The sequence below is a fragment of the Phocoena sinus genome, chromosome 16 (assembly GCF_008692025.1).
Source record: "Phocoena sinus isolate mPhoSin1 chromosome 16, mPhoSin1.pri, whole genome shotgun sequence".
Taxonomy (NCBI): domain Eukaryota; kingdom Metazoa; phylum Chordata; class Mammalia; order Artiodactyla; family Phocoenidae; genus Phocoena; species Phocoena sinus.
In genome coordinates, this window is record NC_045778.1 from 30,406,575 (window position 1) to 30,427,579 (window position 21,005).

Consider the following 21,005-nt stretch of genomic DNA (forward strand, 5'->3'; position numbering starts at 1 on the left):
CTGGGTGGGAGAGGGCTCTGTGGCTGAGTGGGCCTCTCATTCCTCCTTGGACACAGGCAGAAACACATGCACTGCCCCTCCTCACCCAGCCGGCCCGGCTCCTTGCAGGCAGCAGCTGCCCATGGCATTCTCAGGGTAGCTGCAAAGGCCAGGCCCCCCGGTGCTGGCATTCACCCACCCAGGCCCAGTGCTTCTGTGGACTGAGCCAACTCCCAGGGCAGCGGCCAGCACCCAACCAGCCACCCACCCCACAGAGCCTCCCCTACTGGCCTGTGAGTCACCGAGGCCCAAGTATCAGGTCATCTAGTCCAGCCTGGCCCAGAGCCTTGCCCCAAGATGCTCTGCAGGGGTATTTAGAAAAGTTAGAGATCAAGAGCTCATTGCAAGTCAAAGGCACAGACAAGGCTTTCAGGAGGAAAAAAGACTAGGTTCTTAAACAGCCTATGTATGTGTGTGTGTGTGTGTGTGTGTGTGTGTTTTATGGGCACGGAGAGAGACGTGTAAAGACATAGCCCAGGCCATTAGCATAGCTTGCCCTGGGAAGTGAGAATTACAGAGGGTGGTGGCTATTGGCAACTGCTTTATAGCACTCTATACTTCCCACTGATCATAGTGAGTATGCGTTTCTTTTGAAATTAAATTAATTATTTAAATAAAGTAACGTTAGGAAACCAGAGCCCACAGCTCCCCAAACACCAGTCCAGACACTGCTGCTCTGCCCGGTTCCCTCTCTGAGTTGGGATGAGCTGCAGGCATGGGTGGTGAAGAGGGTACAGTGTCACAGGGGAAACACCTGGTACAGAGAGAGTGACAGGACCACAGAGGAGTAGGGCAGACCCAGTGCTGCGGGGTAGGCACAAGCCCTCCTGGGAAGAACTGGAAACCAGGAGCCGCCACACGGCCATGACATCCTGCAGCCAAGCATCAAGTCCCAGCTCTGGTCCCTTCCAGCTCCCCAACTCTGGGTAAGTTGAATTTCTCTGGGCATGAAATAGGGTCCAGATGGGATGGTCCCTAAGGTCCCTGCAGCCTGAAGTTCCAGGATTCTCGGCTTCACAATGACCACTGTAGGTATGACCCTACGACTTATCACCTCCACTTTATAGGTGATATAACTGAGGCTCAGAAAGGGTAATTGTTTTTTTTTTTTAATGAATGTATCTGCCTTTTTTTTTTTTTTTTGGCTACATTAGGTCTTCGTTGCTGCGCACGGGCTTTCTCTCTAGTTGTGGCGAACGGGGGCTACTCTTCATTGCAGTGCGCGGGCTTCTCGTTGAGGCAGCTTCTCTTGTTGTGAAGCACGGGCTCTAGGCACGTGGGCTTCAGTAGTTGCAGCACGCGGGCCCTAGAGCACACGGGCTTCAATGTACCAGAGCCAGCCCCAGAGTCAGACCACCTGAGTTTCTAGCTCTGGCTCCACCTCTTAGCAGCTCTACGGTTTGGACCGGTCGAGTAGCCACTCTGAGCCTCAGTTTACTCCTCTGCAACTGGGAATAAGCCCTCACTGGTTACATAGCACAGTCCATCATGTCAAATTCACCATGGGGCCCAGCACACTTAGGTCTTTGGAAAATGGGAGCTATTATTTTTACTATAACTCTATAAATTATCCCACAGTTGAGAGAAAAAGGAGAGGTAGGCACTGAACTCCAGGTGTATTGGCCTGCGGGTTGGGAAATCTGTGTGCCCCAGGCAGATCCCGGGACTGTCTTCTACAGACTGAGTCAACTCCCACGTCAGTAGCCAGCTTGCTGCCCGCTTGAGGCTCCCATTTGGAGCCCCCGTTTCCCCATGTGTAACAGGAGGGGCTGGACTGGGTGACCTCTGGGAACACACGGATCTATCATCTGGACAGAGGAAGGTCTCCATGAGATACTCTTTTCCCACAATGGGTTGGAGAATTTTGCTCTCCAGTAGCCTGTCATCCTTTTCTGGGGGGTGGGTGTGTGGTTGATGCATTAGGAGAAGGAGGGATAGGTCAGGGACAGGAATAAAGAGAACATGAATGGGGCACTTCCTGTATCCCAGGCGCCATCCTAGGAGCTGTCCACAGATGAATGCATTTAGTCTTCAAAACAAGCCTATGAGGCCACAACTAGTTAACCCATTTTATAGACAAGAAAACTGACATCCAAAGAAATGAAGTCATATGCCCAAGGTCAGAGGGTTGGTGAAGCAGGATTTGAACCCAGTCCTCCCCAATCTTCATGGCTCTGTGGTCTAAACTGCTGAGTGGTGTCAGCTCTAGGTCTCTACGAAAGGCAGAAACCCAGGGAGGGAGAGATGGGGCAGGGCAACAGGTGCAAAAAGAGCAGGTGCAACGTCCCAGGGCAGCCTGGGCACGTTTTCAGGGAGGGGAGTGGAAATCCCATCTGGGAAACAATCGTTTGCCTCCATTTGGGGCCTGCTGAGTTTCAGAGTCATTGTGCCCAGACAGGAATGCACAACCCTCTCCCTGTGGGGCTGCAGAGGGTCCCGCTGCCACGTCACCAGGAAGGAGGCACCTGCCGGCCTGAGAGAAAAGTGGGGCCTGAACTGCTTTGTCTAGTGGCCCCTGGGCCCGGGAGATGCTTCACCTGCCACTGCTTGGTCACTCCAGTCCAGTGACCACCACTAAAGCCACGCACTCCGAGACGGTTTGCTCCCCAATATCACATGCAAAATGTCTGTCAGCTCTTGACTCAAATATTATTTAAGGCCCAAAGTCCAATGTAAGGCTTCCTTTTAGGGAGATTGTCTCATTTAATAAAACTCTCTGTCTCTGTTCCCCCAAGGTAAGTACGCTGATGATAACGCATTCCCCGCACTGTGATTTGATCTGGGAATAGAATTAGCACACAGCTTTGCTTCATCATCAGATTGGTATTTTTATTATTTTCCCCGGAATAAATAACCAGGAAGCCATCCAGGTGAAAGGCAGTCATCTGCCCCCAGGACCATTAGTCGCTGGCCTCCTAACTGGGTCACCTCTCCTCTTCAGGGCTCACTCATTCACTCATTCATTCTTTCACTGATTCAGTCAACAAACTGCCCCAGTGTCAGTACCCTAGGCTGTACCCAGGCTCTGAGCTGGGGAGTTGGGGTGTGACTAAGACAGAAGAGCCCTGTCCTCAAGGAACTGACACCTTCATGGTATTGCCCTACACCCCTCATCTTCCTTTAAATGCCCCCCAGCCTGAGGTGGCACCAGTAGGACTTCCAAGAGAAAATTCAGACTCTCGCTCACACGAAGGCATTGATGAGAAAGAAGACCTGGGCTCAAGGGCATCCCTGTCCCCACACCACTGTGGCCCGAGGCAAGTCACCTGATCTGTTCAAGTCTGTTCATTCCTGGGTGGGAAGGACATAATGAAAACATGGGCTTAGAGTCAGACAGAGCCTGGTTCAAATCCCAGCTCTGCCTCCTACTAATGGTGAGACCCGGAGCAAGTCACGTTGCCCTGCAGTATGATGCCATCATTTGAGACACGACCTGCTTTACAGAGATGTTGTGAGCAGGGGCACAGCAGTGAGAGAGGAGCTCACCCCAGGAGCCCCTGAACTTGCACAGTCCTGAGAGGAGGGGCCCCAGGAATGTCGTGTCCTCTTAAAAAGGAGGAAGTTTAAATGAGATGATGTAGGTCAAGTGCCCGGCTCGTGGGAATTACTCAGCAAACTTGCTGTCACCATCACCATCGTCAACATCATCACCATCATCATCATCAACAACGCTGCTGATATCACTCATCTAGTGAGGAATGAAAGCTCTTTAAAAACTCTAGGGACCTAGACTGGAGGGTGTGCAAGGCTGGCACTAGGCTGGGAATTCTCGCCCTGTAACCACGAGCAAGCCCCTTCTCTTCCCTGGCTTGGGTGTCCAGCTGTGACACAATTTCCTTCCTGGCCCTGACGCCCCAGTGCCTGTGAGCACCTGGGAGAACACGTCTCTCACCCTGCTGGGCCCTCTGTTACTAGTTGACCCAGGGAGGGCCAGGGGCTTGGCGGGGCCTCGGGACTCCCCCAGCCTGGGGATGTCACAAACAAGGCTACACCAGGCCTCGAGCTGAGCCCAGCAGGCAAAGATGGGGTGCTCGAGGGCCCCAGCGGAACGGGGCTCCAGGGCTCGTCTGGCCCTGCTGCTTAGATGAGCTCTCCCTTACTACACATCACTAGAGGTGCCTGAAAAAGGAAGAGAGGTGCCTGGAAAAGGATAGGAGTTCAGGGCTCAAGTTCTGCCCTCCTGGCACTCACCGTGGGAGGCATTCTGAGCCTCAGCTTCCTGCTATGACATACGGTGCATCGGTGACAGTTCTGGCAGGAATGTTCACTCAAGAGGGCGACTGAAGAGAGTTTAATGAAGGGGCTTCTTAAAAGTGTAAGCAGGGTTAAAGGAAAGCATAAAGGACTGGTGAAGCACCCCAGGGTTAGCGACAGTGGGAGCTGCGGCCACCCCTAGAATGATTCCAGAAACACCTGTAGGCTGGGAGCTGCCATGAAGGAGAAGACAGACCAAGAGGAGCTGTGGCGTTTGCTAGAGGAACACAGTTATTACTGACCCACGGTCCAGCCGGGAGGAAGCTCCGGAATGTTTGTGGATGGAACCAGAGAGTAAGTGAATCAACGAATCTGATCTCCTGCTGACTTATCCTGAGGCAGATGCCGTTTTCCAAATGGCTGCTTCAATAGGTCCCCTCGCACACACTCTTCTTATAGTAGGACTTTAACACTCCATGAATCTGGACACAGCTGTGATTACAGCAGAAGTGACACTATGTGATATCCGTTAGGTCCTAAAAAGCGATGCAGCTTCCACCTGGTTCTCTTTGGGATGCTCACGCTTTGAAGTGAGCCACCGTGCTGTGAGGGAGCCCAAGCAGCCACGTGGAGAGGCCACACACAGATTTTTCTGTGGACTACCACATCGGAGGTCCCGGGCCACAGTCAGTATCAATTGTCACACAGGTGAGTGAGATTTCAGATAATTCTATCCCCAGCCTTAGAGGCTTCCAGCCCGAGGTCCCAGACACTGTGCGGGTGGAGACAAGCTGTCCCTACTGTGTACTTTCCAAATTCCCAACTAATGGAATCAATGAACATAATCAAATGGTGGGTGTTTTAGGCCACAATGTTTGGAGTAGTTAGTTATGTCAATTGTTTGCTTTGGTCCATAGGGACCATGTTCCCAGAGCACAGAACAGGGAGGAGAAGGGTGGAAAAGGAATGTGAGGGGGAAATGGAGAAAACCCAGCAGCACAGATGCCTCACATAGGGCAGGGCTTTGAGGACCCATCCAACCTGGCAGAATCTGAAAACCCATTCTTACACCAAAAGTTAGTTCCACTAACCTGAAGAATTGCCCCAGCTGCCTCAGTAGCCTTTTGCGTCTCGAACCTGTGTTCCCCACGCCCCATTCCGACTCAGCCCTGCCCGCGCTGCCAGAGAACCAAAGCACCCCCACTACCTGGGCACTCCGTCCTTGACCAGTGGACCCGCTGCATACTCTGACTTGGCAGGGGAAAGAAACGGGTGGCAGGAGGGCCTGCAGGGACAGGCCTCCTCACTCAGCCCTACACATACCAGGCACCTGCACACCCCTTGCCCTCCCCTCACCTGGAACTCTCTCCTCACCACACAGCCAACACTACCAGTACCATGACACCTTCAAAGAATTAACCCTCTGCCATGGGCTGCATGTTTGTGTCCCCCTAAACATCATATGTTGAAGCCTTAACCCCCAAAGTGATGGTATTTGGAGGTAAGGCCTTTGAAAGAGAATTAGGTCATGAGGGTGGAACCCTCTTGATGAAATTAGTGCCCTTATAAGACGAAGCACTAGAGAAATGGTCTCTGCCATGTGTGGAAAGAGCAAAATAGGCAGTTGGCTCTCACCAGACACGGAATCAGCCAGCACCCTGATCTTGGCCTTCCAGCCTCTAGAACTGTGCGAAATAAATGTTTGCTGTTTAAGCCACCAGTGTGTGGTATTCGTTATAGCAGCCAGCCCAACTAAGTCACCCACCACCACTACCACCCTCCCCCTCCCCTGAACCCTGTTCCAAGATGCACATGGTTGTAATTTTCCTGAAAATGCCAACAGGATAATTTGAGGGCAGCATCTGAGTAAGAGAGCTAGCATACACAAGATTTGTCTCCCCAGGAATGTAGAAGGGTCTGTTCTAAATCCCATGTGTGCCTTCCATCTGCAGTCCTGGGCAGGGCTCACAGCTGCTTGCTAGGAAATCATCACCAAGGCCACAAATCCTCCCGGCTCCCCTGTGCGTCCACAGCATCTTATGTCCGCTCCCCCCAGCCCAAATCTCCCGTTACCATAACTAATAACTTCCTTAACCATGCTGCCACGGGAGCAGGACCCATGTCTTCCCAACACTCCCGATAAAACAATAACCACACTTGGTGTTTCAGTCACTGCTAACAAGAACATCGCGTTTCCTCACTTGATCCTTGCAACATTATGAGGAAGGTGGCTAGCATTATCTCCAGCTCACAGAGGGGACAAGCTCAGAGAGGTGAAGTGAATTGCCCAAGGTCACCGAGGAGGTGGGGACCAGAGCCAGGACTCAGAGCCAGGTCCGGCTCTCCCCACATGCCCACCTCCAGAGTGCTTTATCACCTCTTCAGCTCCAACATAGAGCAGAGGGCTGAGCACGAAGCAGGAACTCGACAAATATTTGTAAACTGAACAAAACCTTAACAAATTCTCGTTGCATGAATACAGCTCTTATACGGAAGAGAATCCAAACACCACCATCCACTCCATGCATACTGATGCGCTGATGTCTTTTGTTTTTTGGAGGGGTTTTGTTTCCTCCAGCAACGCGAGTGGGCGGCAAGGAGGTACACAGAGTCCCCTGGGGAACTGCTTCTGCACAGCATCTCAAATGTGAGGTGGGGAAACATTCTAGAACAAATAGGTTCTGGTTATCACAACACCGCTGAGAGAGAGGTGGGCAAAGACTCCGGATCCCATTTAACATATGACAAAACTCAGACCCCCAGAGTCAAGGGACCTGTTTGCAGTCACTCAGAGAAGGAGGGCCCACACCAGCTGTCTTGATGTCCATATAGGAGACTTACAATTCCCCGGCTCCCCTACTTCCAAAATGCCCGGCTCTGAACACTACAGCCTCGTCAAAAGGATAGAGGGTACGGCTCTAGGGAAAACGTGTGGCAGCCTCACTCGATCAGACGGCCGGGCTCTGAATTCTGGCAGAGACCAAAATGAAGCTTCCTGAGGCAGAGGCCTCAGCACCCCACACACCTCCTCCCACCTCCCCTTCCTCGTTTCTGCACCCAGCAGGCAGATCGTCAGATCACGTGGGCTGAACCTCCACAACCAGGCAGCTCTGCGGAGGAAATGCAGGGAACTTCGCAGGCCCTACGCCCTGTTGGCAATTGATGGCTCTGGCTGGGAATGGGGTTCTCAGAGGACTGTGACCCTCAGAGGGTCTCCTTGCCAGGGAGTGAGTGATTGGAGACCCCCTCAGCCCAATCTCCACTGGAGACTCAGGCCCCTGGCTCGGCAATGAAAGGAGGTAGAGTGGACCCAGCCCCAGTCTGGAAGGCAAAGCCCTCTGGTCCTTTGACTTCCCGTGTGACCTTGGGAAAATCACAACCTTTTGAACCTCAGTTTCTCCATTTGTCAAACGGGTTCATACTACCCTCCTTTGCTACCTCTGGGGGTAAATGCTCATCTCCAAAGATAAAATGATAACACTTAACGTTATGCCTATTTACGATTAGCTCCCCCACCCCTGGTGCTGACTCAAGCTGTCCAGGGTGTGTTCTCATGGTCTGGAGGTCAGTCGCCCTGGCCTGGCTGATGGTGAGTGTGATTGCCCGTGGCAACTGGAATCAGGCTACATCCAAGGGACAAGGTCGAGTCTTAGCTGTGAAGGCAGCCAAGGCAGTTTCTCAGGAGCAGAATTAAGCATCATCACAGAAGGGGGATGAGGCAGGGGGTGGGGAACCACAGAGATGAGGCTGGTCAGGAAGCAGCAGCAGGGCAGTGAGGCCACCTGCTCAGGAAGAAGCCCTGTTCTTGTCAGGGGACATCCACCCCATACAAGGTCTGGCAGACCACAGCCCACAGAGCATGGACCAGGCTGCCAGGAGTCCACGTGGCCAGAGCCCGGAGGGAGACAGGCCTGTGTGGCCAAGAGCAGACCCAGCACCAGCACTCTTCAGCCTGTAACTGAATCCTGGGTCAGTCTGGGGTCAATGTGCTCAGAAGTACCATGTGTATGCACTTGGTTATATCTTGCCTTGTTCCAAGAAAAATGATTTAAAACATACACAAACCCATAAGGGATTTACAAGGCTACCTAAAGTACTGCAATAAAACATAAATTAGAAATTGATAAGAAAGTACAGAGGCAAAACAGAGGAAAGGACATTAAATGAGACAGAAATATGACTGGCTCAGAAACGAGGACTACAAAGTTCTAAGCATTGTTTCAGAGGATCCAGATTATCGATCTGAGCTTCCTGGTAGCAACTGCAAAAGGAGAAACCTGCTCAGTTACACGATTCCATGAAATAAAATATAAATATATAAATAAAGCCTGATATTTAGGGAAATCATAACTGCTTCTGATTATAGAGCAGGAATATTTCCTGGCAGTCTTCATTATAAAATTCTATGAATAGACGCGAAACAAATCTCATGGAGATGTTTTCTGGGGAGTGACATCATACAAAGAGACAATTCAAGAGAAGTAGTCCTACAGGGACCAAACTAATATGCTATGGAAGCCATCCTCTCCTGGCCTAGCTTAAGGTACTGGCAGATGAGGCTGGGATATTTTAAGCAGGGAGCATTATTACTATTACTGCTAATAGCATTGGTTGCTATTTATCTAAAATTCTTTCTCGCCACCTATACTTACTGAGCACCTAAGTAATGCCAGCATTGTATAGGGCATTAGAGAAGCAGAGGTGAGCAGGACAGACATGAACCCTGGCCTCCTAGGGCTCAAGGTCTTGGAGGAGAATCTGTAAGTAGACAGGCAGTTACAGACCACAATTCAACAAGGGTCCTGATGGGAAGCCCAGGTCACTATGGGAGGACAGAGAAAAGGTCTAATGCTGCACATCAGGGAAGACTGCCTGGAGGAAGTGAGGCATGAGGTGGGCCTGGGAAATACCTGGCAGGTGAAGAAGCAATGGCTAAACCACCAGAAATCAGCATGCCAAAGAACCCATCATTGCCCAGAGACGCCACTGAGAACAGCCTTAGGAGGGGCCCCAGAGGCCAGGCCTGGTTGGGTTGGGTCCCTCACCCAGCCACTGCCAGGATCAATCTCAGGCAGAACTACAAGTGTGGCCAAGCTGGGAACAAATGCCCCAGCATCCTCTCTGGGTCCTTCCAACTCATGGGTGCTGCCCCTTCCCCCATTCTCAGAGCTTGGCCCTGCTGCCCAGGAATCACGGATATCAGGCCCTCTTGGTTTGTTCAGTCAAGACAGACTCAGCTCGGAGAGAAGCAGCAGACAGTCCTGAGAACAAGCCACTCCTGGATATGAAAACAAACTCGATTGTTTTAGAGCTGAAAGTGCCCTTCGATATCAGCCAGCCCAACTCCCTCATCTTATGGAGGGGGAAACTGAGACACAGAAAGGGGAAGTTATCCAAAGCCACACAGGCTGAGAAGTCCAGAAGTCCAGAGGCAGGAGAGAGCAAAAGTAAAGAGAAGACCAGGCAAGTCAGCCAGGAGCCCTAGGGGGGAACAAAGAGGAAAATTCCAGAAGAAGCTCGACAAGAGGAGGACAAAGGGCCTATATCTGAGGCCATGGACACGAGCCACATCCGAGATTTGCAGTTTTCTCATCTGTTCAATGGCAATAATACTGACCTGCCCCACAGAGTTGCTGGGGGAACTAGAGGGTACCTTGTAAACTGTAAAGTCCTGTGCACCTGGAGATGGCACAAGGGCCCAGGAAGAGGGTGACTTCAAGGATAATAATGAGCCACACCAATCAGCGTGCTTGCTATGTGCACGGCACTGCTGACAATAACCCTCTGACGAACGTAATCATCACCCCCATCTTACAGACTAAAGAAACTGAGTTAAGTAGCTTGCCCAAGACATCAGAGCTAAGAAGAGGTAAAGTGGGGATTAGGACTCTTAATCACACACAAGAGGGCCTGAGGCAGATCCAGATTTGGGAACTTATTTCTGAGAAAGGAGTGGGCGGAGGAAGCCGAGCAGATGCAACCCCCAGGAGATACAGAGCCCCCCCCACACCCACCACCAATCCTGTACCTTTCCCCTGGAGCAATGATTTGCATGGAGAGTGTGAGCCCAGCCAGCTGCTCAGGGGCCATGAGGAAAAGATGGTCTGGTTGGGACCTCTGAGATGACTGCGTGGTACGTCCCAGCTGGCATAGCTGTACTGGTTATCTATCGCCGCGTAACAAATCACCTGAAAACATGGCACAAAACAATTTACCCTGCTTCCAGATTCTATGGGCCAGGGGTTCAGACAGAGCATAGCAGGGATGATTGGTCTCTGCTCCATGATGTCTGACGCCTCAGCTGGGAAAACGCAAACAGCTGGAGAGGCTAGATGGCTGGGCTCAGCTGGGACTGTTAACCAGGGCGCCTAGACACGGACTGTCCATGTGACTCGGGCTTCCTCACAACATGGCAGCCTCAGCTCAGTGATTCTTGTTTCTTACATGGTGGTTCAGGGCTCCAGGAGCAAATGAGCTCCAGCGAACGAAAGGAAAGCTGCATGGTCTTTACTGACTTAGCATCACTTCTGCCATTCTCTGTGGCGTGAAGCAGTCACAAATCTGCCCAGACTAAAGGGGAGGGGACATAGAGGTTATTGCTCAATAGGAGGAGTGTTGAAGAATTTGTGGCCATGTTTTTAAACCACCACAGTCGCCATAGGTGGCCCAGCAGCCTGATAGGGGAGCATGGCAGGGACCCACCCCTCTGTGGCAGATTCACAGAAGCTGAAGGAAGTCACATTCAGTCAGGACGGACCCAGGACCCAGCCAGGACCATCTAGGCCTCCTCTACCTGTGCTACTGGGCTCTTGCACCCCACCTTTGACTCGAAGCCTCCCCCAGAATGATGACAAGGTTAGACCAGGTACTCACAAAGGCAGGGCTTCATCGCATCTCTGCTACGGCAGGATGACCTTGAGTGAGTCATATGACCTCTCAGGGCCTTGGGCTCCTCACTGCATCATGGTGAACGCTGCCTCGCTTCCAGGTTTCTGGGGAGGAATGGAAGAGAGAACATATGTGAGACCCAGACACCAAGTAGGCTCCCAGGGAACACTGGTCTCCTTCCAGGGAGAATTGGGTGGGTGGGGGGGTTGTCACATGCAGGGAGAGGATCTGAGTGCCTGACTCACGGGGTTCTTGCCCAGGGACTTCACCAGGGTAGCATGTCTGCACTGGAAGCTACAACAGGCACCTCTCGGGCCTGTGGCTCCCGGCTCTAATTACAGCTTTCTCGACAGGTTTCCTGTTGGGATCTGGCAGGGTCCCCTTAGAGGAGTCACGGATAATGAGCAGCTGGCGGCAGAGCCTCCATCCATGGGGACATTGACCCCAGAGCAGGCCTGAGCAGGCCTCCCTAGAAGGACAGAAGGCCCTCAAAGTTCCCGGTCTCAATCCTGCCCTATATACACACACATACACACACACACACACACACACACACACACACACACGACCACCACCATGGCCACCAGATTTCCTGGTCTCTGCTTGCACAGCTCCAGTGATGAGGAGCTCACTACCTTACAGGCAGCTGGCTGACCTCCAGACAGTTAGAAGCACATCCCAAATCAGACTGCCCTTCAGCTTCTAGCTGTTGATTCTTAGGTCCTCCAAGATCCTGGCAACATGGAACAGAAGAAAGGGCCCAGCTTCTGGTGGCAGGAGGAACTGGGTTCACATTCTGACTCTATCATATCTCAGGTTCTGCAGTCTTAGTTAAGTCCCTTCACCTCTCTGAGCCTCAGTTTCCTCCTCTGTAAAATGAGAATAATACTACCCAGGGGGCAGGGAGTTTGGGAGGGTGAAATGCCCAGCGCACGATAGATGCCAAATAAAAGTCATGTCCGCCCCCTTCCCTCTTGTACACTTTGCATTAGGGTGGCTTCAGTAGGCTCAGATTCAAACAAGCAACTGTCCCACAGAAGCACTGGACCGCCTGGAGAATCAAGGCGACAGAAGCCCACTTCCTCAGAGCTTCACTGCAAGCTGGAGGGGGCAGGGTGGGGGCAACCTTGCCCATTTCAACTTCTAGGTGCAACTGAATGTCTACCAGATAAAAAATGGGCTGATGGATGGATGGAGAGACCAACAAACAGACAACCGAACAGTTTCAATAAGTTTCTAAGTCTAACCAGGAAACACCCACCCTCTTTTAATCCCAGCCTTGCTGGATGTCATATTTTTGCTGAGCAAATGTGTAAAGCAGTGATTTTTAAACTTTTATAAGCATCCAAGGAGGATGCTTGTAAAATGCAGATTCCTGGGTCCCACCTCCAGGGATTTGGACGCTGTGGGTGTGAGGTGGGGCCCAGACTCTGCATTTCTAACCAGCTGCCGGCTGATGCTGTTGCTGCTGTTCCTTGGGTCATGCTTTGAGAAGGACTGGAGCGGAGCAGAGCCACCGACTTCAACACTCTTTGGATGCCAAGCCGGTGTCCAGGGTGGCGTCCCTGGTTTGGGGCATTTCTGCAGGAGGGAGGAGAAAGCTGCCCCTCTCAGCCCTGGGACGCAAAGGGCAATGTGATACCACCACCACCTCCCACCTCTTCCAATATTCTGCTCCCGTCTCCATCCCACATTGGAGCAGCCGGCCTGGGCTCTCTTCAAAGCTGTGATGGCATCGTTGCCGACAGGGCTTACGTCCAGAATGAGAACACCTCCCTGCAGGGAGTTCAGGCTGCACAAAAATCCCATTAAATAGGTGAGGTGAAAAAAAAAAAAAAAATAGGTGAGGTGTGCAGAGGCCACGCAGAAGAGCCGCCCACGACAGGCCTCCCTGCAGGAGGGAAGAACCCCGGAAAGGAGGGAATTGAGTCTCCTGGCTTCCTAGACACACACACACACACACACACACACATGCTTGCTTACGTGCACACTCACACAGGCACACACGTGCACGCAAGCACGTGCCACAGAGGAGGACCCAGACCCTCCCACAGACACCCTTCCTCGCGTGGCTGATGGCAGCAGAGCCTCCGGCCAGGATTCAGCTCACGCGCCAACTTGCTGCACCACCTTAGACAAGGCTCTTCCCCTCTCTAGGTCTTAGCTTCCCCGCCTGGGGTGGCTGGCCTAGGCCTTGCCTAGGGAAGGAACTGGCATTAACGGAGCCACCATTGCATTCATTTATTAATTCTTTCATTCAACAGGTATCTATAGAGCAACTCCTGTGAACCAGGATCTGATTATAGCACCGAACAGAAGTGAAAGGAAGCTCGTGCCTCATGGAGCTGGCCCAATTCTTTGCACCGCCTGCTCTATCCCTTTTATCTCATTTCACCTTCACCTTCTCGTGTCACCTCCAGACAACCACGTGAGCTGGATGTCCTCATCCCTGCTTTACAGATGAGGAAACTGAGGCCTGGAGTAAGTGGCAGAGCTCGGGTTCAGAGCTGGTGTTCCACAGACCATCACATGGCCCCGAGACCTCTGCCCTAACCAAGCCCCACTTCCTCCCAGTCTCTGCTGGGTGGGGGTCATTCCCTCCAGAGTACTCCTCCCCCCAACTCTCCAGGGTCCACCACCTCACAAGGAAGTAGAAAGGTCAGTAGCCATGGGGATGACTGTTCCCACCCCGCCCCAGATTTGGGGATTCCAGGGCTTCTACCACGGCCCCCCCTTCCACCGATTGCAGGCTAGGCTGCTCAGACCCTCCCTCAGCAGCGGGTGCCTGGAATCACTGGGTGCTCTGGGAGCGCTGGCGGGCCTTTCTAAGTCCCTCATCCCCACCCACCCTGCCCATCACCTACTCCGAGTGCCCATACATGACCCACGAGGTAGAGCGAGCCCACGGCGCGGGCTCTAACACAACACAGCTCCCCAAATGAGACAAGTTCTGCCTCTGTGCACTTATCCAGTTTTGCAATCCAGAAACTAGAAAGGGGCTAATTTAATTTCAACATACAAGGAAGCTTAGTGTTGCTATGGAAAGTAAACTTTATCCTGAGTTATGCAGGGTGGGAACAAGCGTCTTCTCAGAGCTCAGGGCCCTTAAGGTCTCAGCCAGCCTTGGCCACATGCCTCTCTGTTCCACTTTGAAGATGTGCCCAATCATTTCCCAGGGCCCAGAAAACCCCCTCTCCCCTCTGCCTCTCGAAAGATGCCCATCTGCCGTGGCTCCATTCACCTTATATGTCTTCCAGGAAGCTGCTCTCGGCCCACTCGCTCTCCTAGTTCCCACTGCTCCAGCTCACAGCTCTCAGGACTGAGCTCTTGGGCCTGGTGTTCGGCCTGTGGCTGACTGCTGGGTTCCTGCGGCATTTGTCAGGTTGAGGAGCCCGTGCAGGGGTCATATCAGGAACGATCTAAGACACCTATTCTTTCAGAGGCTCTGCAAGGTCGGAAGGTGTTGCTTGCCTTATTTACCCTCTTCCTTTTGCAAACCTACAGTAGAGTTTTCCAGAGGCTTCAACAGATTGAATGCAGAAGCAGACATGAGAACCCAACCATCTTCTCTTAAGTGAACCATTTTTTAAAAATATTTATTTATTTATTTATTTTGGTCGCGCCAGGTCTTAGTTGCAGTGGGCAGGCTCCTTAGTTGTAGCATGAGAACTCTTAGTTGCGGCATGCGAACTCTTAGTTGTGGCATACGAACCCTTAGTTGTGGCATGCGAACCCTTAGTTGCAGCAGGCATATGGGATCTAGTTCCCTGACCAGGGATCAAACACAGGCCCCCTGCATTGGGAGAGCAGAGTCTTATCCACTGCGCTACCAGGGAAGTCCCAGTAAACCATTAAAGAGAACTGTGAAAACATACAGTGGTACCACTCTTAAATTTTTTCATTTTAGAAAATAGTTATTTGTCCTGAAAAATACGTTAATGATTGATATGTAATGAGTTATTCTCGTTGTTCTTCAAGAATAAATATTTTATGATTTCTCAGTTTCATTTCGAATGTGGTAAATATCAATAGACACAACCCCATAAACAAAAACTCTTTTGGGTCCTCAGTAATTTCTAAGAGCATAATAGGTCCTGAGACCAAGTTTGAGACCCTCTGGGTGAACGGAAAGTGCCCATCCAACCGCCACTGACTGCATGAGAGCTGGGGCCTGACAACGGGCAGCTGGGGCAGGGGACCTGGCAGGGTAGGAAGCCGACCTTGAACTGGGAAATAAGGAGTGAATTGGGCAGGCAGCTGGGGGAGAGGGCCTGAAAGGAGGTGTGGACAGAGGCCCAGTGGAGAGTGGAGCTGCCAGGCAGCCACATCCGTGAGGAGCAGGGGTCCAGCACAGACACACAGAGAGGAAGAAGGGAACGTGGGAGTTGGCGTGGGACAGACAGAGCAGAGAGCTGGGAAGGAGGAGGACCACTGAGGGTGATGCCAGCACTGCAGCCCCGGGGGGTTCTCTGCTGCATGGGGCCCCAGCTCCTGAGGCTCCACACCGCAGTCCAGCCTTGTCTGCAGCCCAGGGAACTGGCTCACCCCAGGCCCCCACGATGTTCCTCTTTTCATTCAGCCCTCCCTTACTTGAGGTCAGCTGAGTACCTCTGTGCTTTGCCATCCTCAGAGCCCAACCAAAACAGCCTTGAGTTCTACCCTAGCTCTGAAACCCTGGGCAAGTGCAGAGCATCCGTCCTCTTGTTGTCAACATGGAGATGGTAAATCCAGCTCATGGCTCAGGGGACGACTGACATCAGAACACATGCGGGGGCCTGGCACGTGCTGGGCTCTCAACAGGTGCAGCTAATATTAGTATGCTTGCTCCTGCCTCGATGGCTACTGTTATTATTAGTGGTGGTATTAATATCCCAGCAGGAAATGATCTTCAAGGTCACAGAGCTGCCGATGTTACTGAGGGACAAACAGGAAGGCCAGGAGCGGTCAGAAGCAGAGCTGGAGTCAGAAACCCAATGCATCCCAGTGACACTGAAAGCTCCTGGGGGCCGGGGACATGGCAGCAATGTCCACACTCACGACTCCATCCATTCCTTCTCTCCGCTGTTAATTTTTTGGACACATCTCATGGGCCAGGCACTAGGCCAGGTGCTGTCTGCCGTGGGCTTGGCCCCAAATTGGTTCAATCAATGTTTGTAGATCAATCCATGGCCTCTCCCATCTGGCTGGCCACTGGGAATCTAGGCCAGGGGTGGGGTTTGGAAAGGATTCCATGAGCCATCCTCCCGACCAGCAGTAACAAAAACACAGCTGTTACTCCGAGCAGATCCCACTCTGGGGCCCTCTGGGGCTGAAAAAGGCCTGATTCCTCATCCTTTTAGCTAGGTAGAACACAAGGTCCGGAGAGGTTTTAGTGCCTGGCCCAGGACTCACAGCCAGGTCTGGGAGAGCCAGGGAACACAGGCTTCTCAGTACAGGCTCTGGGTTCGAGTGTGGCTAGGGATGGCCATGGAGGGCCCCAGCAGGTGGACATTGGTCAGGACAGGCCTGAGGAGTGGGGAGCAGAGACCAGGGTCCTCATGGGCAGAGGACGGGGTCTGTGGTGGGGGGAGTCTGTTGGTGCAGCCATCCCAGAAACCAAGCCCCTGGAACAGCCACTTCTCCCGCCCTCTGCTCAATGCAGCAGCTTCACACTAAAACAGTGGGGGATCCATGCTGGACGAAGCCGACTGTCCTAAAAAGGAAGGAAGATAGAGCGTGGGTCTGGCAGAGCCATCCATCCTAGCCAGGGGTCAAGTGTGGAGGAGAGGCGGGACCTGGGAGAGCACTCGCTGGGGAGGAGGTGGGCAAGTGGACAGTTGCAGGGGGCAGGGGGCAATGTGGCTGAGGAACCAGCTTGAGCTGAAGCTAGGAGCCCATGGGCTCCTGGAAAGGAGGGGTGGAGCGAGGGCACCAGGGCTGCCTATGGCTGGGGACCCTGCCCTCCCTCTCTCCCCACCCCCTACTTCTCATCCCAGCTGGAGTCAAGGCGTGTCTTCCTGGCTGGATGTGAGGCTCCCTGAAGGCAGGCCCTGCTTGTCTTGCTTACTTCCAAACCCAGGCCCTGGCCCAGAACAAAAGCGCGGCAGGTCTGCCGCACAGGTGGCTGCAGAGGCTGGCCATGAGAGCCCGGGACACCGAACAACACAGCCTGACTCCAGGTGGGTCTATTTCTAAGAGGCTTTGCCCTTGTTTCCTGATTTGTTCTGGGCGTTACAACCCAGTGGAAAAGAGGGTGGCAGAGAGGAGGGCCTGGAGCGGGGAGGGGCGGACCACCGGGCAGCCAGGTGACAGCAAGACCCAGGCAGGGTGTCAGGGCCCCCCCCCCAGCCCCAGACCCCACCCCACCCCCCGGGGGCCGACTCGCACACCGGGAGGAAGGATGCAGCACCAGCGCTGCCCAGGGGCAGCAACTCTTGCGCTATCCCTGAACACAGGATGGAGGGAGGAAAAGGGGGCTTTGCTCAAAGAGCCCCTGAGTGGGGGAGCAGGAGGTGGGCAAAATCCCCCTTTGTTGGCACCCAGCAGGCCTGAATTCAGGGCCAGTGCCACCTCCAGTTCCCTGGATGTCCTTAGCCAAGTCGCTGGCCCAACGTCTCTGAAGACCCCGAGGGGGCTCTGCCATCAGGCAAGGCCCACAACTAGGTCTGTACCCCCCCATCTCTCACACACACTCACGCCCCTCAGGGGCTCCTGCCTGCCTGCCGGGGAAGGGAGGAGGCAGCCCAGGCAGCAGGCCTGCCGCAGGGCCCCTAACAAAGGCAGAGGGGGTTGGGCCGACATCGGCAGCCAAGAGCACTGGGGGAGGGGGCTCAAGCTGGGGAGGGATGTGGCTCAGAGCCGAACGGGCCACCAGCAGCTGCAGCATCTGCTTTTTCTCACCTCTGAAGGGAATCGATTTGTCTCTGACTGATTTCCCTGACGTCTAGTTTTCTTCTCCGCCCGGCTGTCAGCCCAGCCACTGTGTGCGGGGAAGCGGGGACGCGCCCTGGCCGCCGGCCCGCGCGCCCGCCCGCCCGCCACTCCCGCGCACACCGCAGCCCCCACACACCGCCCCGCACGCTCACCCCACACGCTGCACAAGCACAGAGAAGCCCGCGCCCCCCCGCAAAGCAGCCACCCGCCCAGAGAGACATGCCCACGGCCAGACAGACAGTTACACCCAGACAGACACACACACCACAGCACACACATGCACTCCCGCGCACACCCACACTGCAGCCACCCTCCTGGACAGACACACCCACAGACAGACACACACACACACATCTCCACACTCACGTTCCCCGGCACCACAGAAGCACTAGCACCCACACACCCACCACACGCACGAACACACACACACACACACACACGCTCCCAGACGGCACAGCGATGCCCACACACCACACATCCGCACAGCCGCGGGCTACGTTCCTACCTCACAGACCCACACGGACACCCCACAGTCACACCTCCGTGTGCTCCCACATCGGCCCCGCGCCCAGGCCGCCCGCAGAGCTGCTATGAGCGGTGCTGTCACCCTCCGCTGTAATGCTGGGAATCGGGTTGGAAAGTCTTGCAAGGAAACCTACCCCAACGTCTTGGGTGTAGGGGGGCCTGGGCGTGGACGGAGGAGGTGGTCGGGGGGCGGCTGTGGGCCAGCTGAGGGCATGCGGGGGGATAGGCTTGCTGCAGAGCATCCTGGGTGAGGCACTAGACCCAGGCAGGGTCCCAGTGATTTGGGGTGGAGGGTGTCGAACCCTCAAGGTTACCAGGATCAGGCCGGGTTTTCCTGGTCACAAGCACCTTGATAGGGTCTCCCAGTCCTCCAAAGGACCCCGATTGGGACTTCCCTGATGGTCCCGTGCTAAAGAATCCACCTTACAATGCAGGGGACTCGGGTTCAATCCCTGGTCAGGGAGATAAGATCCCACATGCCCCGGGGCAACTAAGCCCACGTGCCAGAACTACTGAGCGCATGCACCCTGGGGCCTGCACACCACAACTAGAGAGAAGCCCGTGGGCTGCAACGAAAGATCCCACATGCCTCAAGGAAGATCCCGTGTGCTGCAACTAAGACCTGACGCAGCCGAAAATAGATTAAGTAAATAAATGAATAATAAATTTTTAAAAATAGATATTTAATTTAAAAAAAAGTTAAACGTCTACCTACTGGGACTTCCCTGGTGGCGCAGTGCTTGAGAATCCACCTGCCAATGCAGGGACACGGGGTTCGAGCCCTGGTCCGGGAAGATCCCACATGCCGCAGAGCAACTAATCCCATGTACCACGACTACTGAGCCCACATGCCACAGCCACTGAAGCCCGCGCACCTAGAGCCCGTGCTCCACAACAAGAGAAGCCACCGCAATGAGAAGCCTGTGCACCACAATGAAGAGTAGCCCCCTCTTGTCTCAACTAGATAAAGCCCAATGCAGCCAAAAATTAAAAAATAAAATAAAATAAAATTATTTTTAAAAAATCTATCTACAATGTGATCCAGCCATTCCATTCCTACTCACCCATAAGGAAAGGAAATAACTGTCCATACAAAGACTTGCACACAAATGTTCATAGCAGTTTTATGTGTTAGTCCTAAACTGTAAACAACCCGATGTCCTCCATGAGGTGAATGGCTGAACAAACTCTAGTACATCCAGACTATGGAATACTACTTAGCAAAAAAAAGAAATGAACTGCTGGGACTTCCCTGGCAGTCCAGTGGTTAAGACCAAGGGAGAAACTGAAGCCAGTGCGAGCGGGAAGCAGACTGGCTCCTGGTCGCATGGTGGGACTGGGACTGGGCTTCAAGTCTCCTGACGCTCAGCCTGACCACATAGCGAGTGGCTGAGGTGTCTGACATGGGATGAACGTCAAGTTTCCATCCTCCTCCTCTTTCTTTTGCTACTCCTCCTCCTGCCCCATGTTCCTCTCCTGTCCTGCCCCCAAGCCCTGCCTCCGCTTTCTCTTCCTCCTTTTCCTATCCTTCTCTCTTCTACCTCATACCTTATCTTGCTTAAGAGAAGCAAATGCAATGTCCTCTGGCTCCAGATGAGAAAATTTCTCTGGGTGACGGAGACCTCAGAGGCCTTACCCGTCATCTCTGATAGGTGGAGTAATCACACCCCCCAAAATGTCCACATCCTAGTCTCCAGAAGCTGGGAATATGTTGATTACACGAAAAGGGGAATTAGGTTGCAGATGGAATTGAGGTTGCTGATCAGCTGACCTTGAGATGGGGAGATGTTCTAGGACTATCTGGGTGGGCCTGATGTAGTCACAAGGGTACATAGAATGGAAGAGGGAGGCAGAAGAGAGAGCCAGCAAGATGGCATCACTAGAGGGACACAGCCTGGTGTCACTGGCTTTGAAGATGGAGGAAGGGGCCGTGAGTCAAGGAAAGTGGGCGGCCTCTAAAAGCTGGAAAGGGCAAAAAATTGGACTCTCCCCTAGACGTCTCCAGAAGAAACGCAGTCCTTCTGACACCTTGATTTTAGCCCAATGAGACCCATTTTTGAGTTCTGACCTCCATAACTATAAGTTAATAGATTTGTGTTCTTTAAAGCCATGACTCTTGTGGTCTTTTGTTACAGCAGCAATAAGAAACGAATACACGGTTCCATGTCTCCCAAAGCCCTCCAGTTGCATTCCTCCAATGACAGGGAGCTCCCTCCAGTGTCAGCCAGCTCTGGCCATTACCACATCCCTCCTCATGGGATCCAAGCTGTCCCCTGGGACTGCTTTCCAATTTGCCAGCTCAGTCCCTCTAGGCTCCCCAAACAAGCCACTCTCTGCCTTTATGATGTTTAAAAACAGTATTCATGGGATTAATCCCCCTCCATTCTTTCCTTCTCTTTGCCCGGCATCCCCAGAAAGCTTCTCTGATTGCCCCACCAGAAACTCCT

General features: G+C 53.2%; 1 long non-coding RNA gene across 1 annotated transcript in view; it reads right to left on the bottom strand.

The window, feature by feature from the left end:
* LOC116741441 overlaps positions 1 to 21,005 on the bottom strand; it is a 211,798-nt gene that overhangs the window by 178,589 nt on the left and 12,204 nt on the right. The window contains exon 2 of the long non-coding RNA XR_004346156.1: positions 11,107 to 11,225. This is a non-coding gene — a long non-coding RNA (uncharacterized LOC116741441). The remainder of the gene's footprint in view (positions 1 to 11,106; positions 11,226 to 21,005) is intronic.